Source organism: Salvelinus sp. IW2-2015, linkage group LG20, assembly GCF_002910315.2.
Source record: "Salvelinus sp. IW2-2015 linkage group LG20, ASM291031v2, whole genome shotgun sequence".
NCBI classification, from domain to species: Eukaryota; Metazoa; Chordata; class Actinopteri; order Salmoniformes; family Salmonidae; genus Salvelinus; species Salvelinus sp. IW2-2015.
In genome coordinates this window covers 63,799,185-63,804,043 of record NC_036860.1, presented here as the reverse complement: position 1 = coordinate 63,804,043, position 4,859 = coordinate 63,799,185, and the positions used below count along the sequence as shown (strand labels likewise).

Sequence of the window (4,859 nt, the reverse complement as noted above, 5' to 3'; positions counted from 1 at the left end):
GACAAGACAAAGAGATGACAAGACAACACAAAGAGATCTATGACCAGGCTAAGGTTGATCTCTCCTACACTCAGGCCCTGGTTGCTGTGCAGAGGAGGAGGAAAGAGACATGCATTATAAGGGGAGAGTTCAGTGTCAGAGTGACTGGTGTAGCAGCTAGTCTAACACAGAGCAATGTAGCTACAGTAGACACATGTTCTCAGTGAATCTGAGGCAGGGGGTGAGAGTGAGAAGGGGTCAGTGCTCTGTTATGACACCAGTGTTCTGACCCAAACGGGCTCACACACACCACCTGCACCCCACGACAGCAGCCTCCACTTCTGGCTTTGGAACAACTGGTACTGCTACTGGTATTGGTGCAGGTACTTGGACTGATACTGGGACTGGGGGAACTGGTGGTTCCACTGGACTGATGGACTCCACGTCACTGACCACACAATGGGAATGAATGGGCAATGAAACATATGCTTTACACCACTGAGACACACATACATACTGTACATACACCTACACACAGACCATACACACATACAGACAAACACAGACACACACACACAGACACACACACAAGAATCTCGAGAAGAAGATTGGGTAACAATCTATGAAAGACTCCCTCTCCTCTAGTCTCTGACCTGTGAGGTATCAGCTTGTCCGTGGTCAATCCGTCGTTCATGGTCACGCTCCGCCTCTTGATGTACGCTCCTTTCTGACTGGATGGTGAGTGGGCTAGGCCATGTCTGCTATTGGCTAAGGCAAACGTTGCTTCCAGGTAACGCAASGGGAGGGTGCGTATGATTGGACAGTAGATCAGGGCTCCGCTGGGCTGGGAGACAGGTCGCCGRCCGGCCACGTAGTACCTCTTCAGCTCAGGTATAGAGTCGAAACTGTCTTTCTCTAACAGGTACTGGACCTGGAATTGAATTGAAAATCATTATGGACCATTCAAATGTTAAATAAATGGACGTGTGGRTAACAATTGGAAAMAAGTGTTTTTCATGTGTCKTCCTCTGSGATTCTTTGTACTTTTAAATAGTTTAACTGTAATAATTGTTTTATCCCAAAATAACTAAATCCTTCAAAACAGTAAAGTTAGATCCAACAACATGATGTAAATGATGTAAGTTACAATACATACCTTAGACTCAGTGGTGGACTTGACCAGGACCTTGGTGATCTTGATGTGCAGAACCTCGTAGTTCCACCTGGTCGTCAGGACATAGTCGCCCACGTTTATCAGCGAATCACGGATCAGGAAATCACCGTTTCGCAGCACCACCGTCTCCGACACCTGGAGGTCGACAGAAGGGAAGGGGTGTTATMCAGTAACATTGGTACATTTATAATAACAGTGTTATGAGGGTCATTCTATAACATRGTTAAAGTTATGATTACATTGTTATAAGGTTTATTATATAACATGTGGGTAACTCCGCTCCCTTTTTCCTGTGTAAATAAGACTGCACACAAAGTGGCTTTAAAATCACAGTTTGGCACAAAGACAATTTATTATGCACTCTGAGAGTCCTATAGATCGCAGATATGTAACATCAAATGAAGGCATGCTTTAATTGACTGTAAGTTGTCTTCTAGGAAACGTATCTAGGGGCTAGGCTACATACTGGTTATCCAAAGAGKGTTGAGCCTATACAAAAAAGCTTTCCTATGAGGATTGTTACAGGGCATTGKAAAACTATTCATACCCCTTGTATTTCTTCAAATGTTATTGTGTTACAAAGTGGGATTAAAATTAAAATGGATTTAATTGTATTTCTTTTGTCAACAATCTCCACAAAAATACTTTGTAATGTCAAAGTGGAAGAACAAAATATATATACAGCACAAGTCAAAAGTTGGGATAAAAAAGTGTTAAACAAATCAAAATATATTTGTTAGAGATTCTTCAAAGTTGCCACACTTTGGCTTGATGACAGCTTTGGACACTCTTGCATTCTCTCAACCAGCTTCATGAGGTAGTCACCTGGAATGCATTTTAACATTCATTTGTGGAATTTCTTTCCTTCTAATGGTTTGAGCCATCAGTTGTGTTGTGACAAGGTAGGGGTGGTATACAGAAGATAGCCGTATTTGGTAAAATACCAAGTCCATATTTGTCAAAAACAGCTCAAATAAGTAAAGAGAACAACAGTCCAGTCCAATATTATTTAAGACATGAAGGTAGTTAATAAGGAAATTCCAAGAACTTTGAACGTTTTTCAAGTGCAGTTGCAAAAACTATCAAGCGCTATGATGAAACTGGCTCTCATGAGGACTGCCACAGGAAAAGGAAGACCCAGAGTTACCTCTGTTGCGGAGGATAAGTTCATTAGAGTTTCCAGAAATTGCAGCCAAATAAATACTTCACAGAGTTCAAGTAAGAGAGACACAAGAACACTTAATGTTCGGGGGAACTGTGAGATCGGGCTTCATGGTTGAATTACTGCAAAGAAACCACTACTAAAGGACACCGATAGACGAAAGACTTGCTTGGGCAAGAACATGACAATGGACATTAGGTGCATCAAAACAGGGACGAGAGACTGAAAAACACGCTTCTATCTCAGGCCATCAGACTGTTAAACAGCACCATAACATTTAGTGGTGCTGCAACATACTGATTCAACTCCAGCACTTTAAATAGGGAATTTGGAAATTATGTAAAAATGTATCATAGCCACTTTAAAAAATGCCACTTAATATATGTTTACATTACCCTACTTACTCATCTCATATGTATATGTATAATGTATCTTATATCATCTACTGCATCTTGCCATCTTATGTAATACATGTATCACTAGCCACTTTAAAACTATGCCACATTTATTGTTACATACCCTACATTACTCATCTCATATGTTATCTGTACTCTATACCATCTACTGCATCTTGCCTATGCGTTCTGTACCATCACTCATTCATATATCTTTATGTACATATTCTTTATCCCTTTACACTTTGTTGTGTATAAGGTGTAGTTGTGGAATTGTTAGGTGATTACTCGTTGGTTATTACTGCATTGTCGGAATAGAAGCACAAGCATTTACTACACTCGCATTAACATCTGCTAACCATGTGTATGTGACAAATAAAATTTGATTGATTTGATTAGACTGTGGAAATCTGTCCTTTGGTCTGATGAGTGAAATTTGCGATTTTGGTTCCAACCGCCAGTGTCTTTGTGAGACGCAGAGTAGGTGAACGGATGATCTCGCATGTGTGGTTCCCACCGTGAAGCATGGAGGAGGTGGTGTGATGGTGCTCTCTGGTGACACTGTAGTGATTTATTTGAATTCAAGGAACACTTAACCAGCATGGATACACAGCATTCTGCAGCGATACGCCATCCATCTGGTTTGCGCTTAGTGGGACTATCATTTGTTTTTCAACAGGACAATGACCCAACACACTCCAGGGCTGTGTAAGAGGCTATTTGACGGAAGGAGAGTGATGGAGTGCTGCAGTCAGATGACCTGGCTCCACAATCACCCGACCTCACCAATTGAGATGGTTTGGGATGAGTTGGACTGCAGCGGTGAAGGAAAAACAGCCAACAACTGCTCAGCATATGTGGGAAACTCCTTCAAGACCGTTGGAAAACGATTCCAGGTGAAGCTGGTTGAGAGAATGCCAAAAGTGTGCAAAGCTGTCATAAGGCAAAGGGTGGCTACTTTGAAGAATCTCAAATATAAAACATATTTTGATTTGTTTAACACATTTTTTGGTTACTACATGATTCCATGTGCATTATTTCATAGTTTTGATGTCTTCACTACTATTCCACAATGTAGAAATGAGTAAAAATAAAGAAAAACCCTTGAATGAGTAGCTGGTGTTCCAGTGCGCGTTTCATAGCCCAGTGCGCTACATCACTCCCGCATTGCCCGGGCTAGGGTGAGCATCCAGCCAGGACGGGTTGTGCCAGCCCTGCTCTCTCCAGATATCCAGTGCGCCTCCTTGGCAGTATATCTGCGCCGGCCTCTGCGCACGGGTGTCTCCGGTACGTCTGCACAGCCCAGTGGCATCCTGTGCCAGCGCCGCATTTGCAGGGTGAAGATAACCACCCAGCCAGGACGGGTTGTGCAGGCTCTAGCTCGAGACCTCCAGTGCGCCTCCACGGCCCAGTGTATCCGGTGCCTCTGCTAGGACAGGGCCTCCTGTATGTCTCTCCAGCCTGGTGAGTCCTGTGCCTGGCGCCAAGAACTAGCTCCTCGTATGTCTCCCCAGCTGGTGAGCCCTGTGGCAGCCTCACATACCAGACTGCCATACGTCTCCTCACTCCAGTGATGAATCCACTGGACGAAGCCTCCAGTGGTGAATCCATGGCAAAGAAGCTCCAGGTGAGATCTCATGGCACAAAGCCTCCAGTGATGATCCATGGCAAGAAGCCTCCAGTGATGATCCATGGCACGAAGCCTCCAGTGACGAGGGTCCCCAGTCCGGGGTCGGCGATGAGGGTCCCTGCACCAGAGGTGCCACCTAAGTGGGGTGAGCCAGTGGTGGAGCGGGGTCTGCATCCCGCACCTGAGCCGCCACCGCGGATAGATGCCCACCCAGACTAGGTTCAGGTTTTGCGGCCGGAGTCCGCACCTTTGGGGGGTGGGGGGGTAACTGTCATGCCCTGACCTTAGAGATCCTTTTTATGTCTCTATTTGGTTTGGTCAGGTTGTGATTTGGGGTGGGTATTCTATGTTCTTTAGATCTATTATTTGTCTTTCTATGTTTTGGCCGGGTAGGGTTCTCAATCAGGGACAGCTGTCTATCGTTGTCTCTGATTGAGAACCATACTTAGGTAGCCCTTTTTCCCACCTGTCTTTGTGGGAGYTTAACTTTGTTTYCGGCCCTTAAGCTTCACGGTTGTT

General features: G+C 44.5%; 1 pseudogene; it reads right to left on the bottom strand.

The window, feature by feature from the left end:
• Positions 1 to 4,859, bottom strand: part of LOC111980055 (SH2 domain-containing protein 3C-like) — a 141,543-nt pseudogene that overhangs the window by 21,496 nt on the left and 115,188 nt on the right.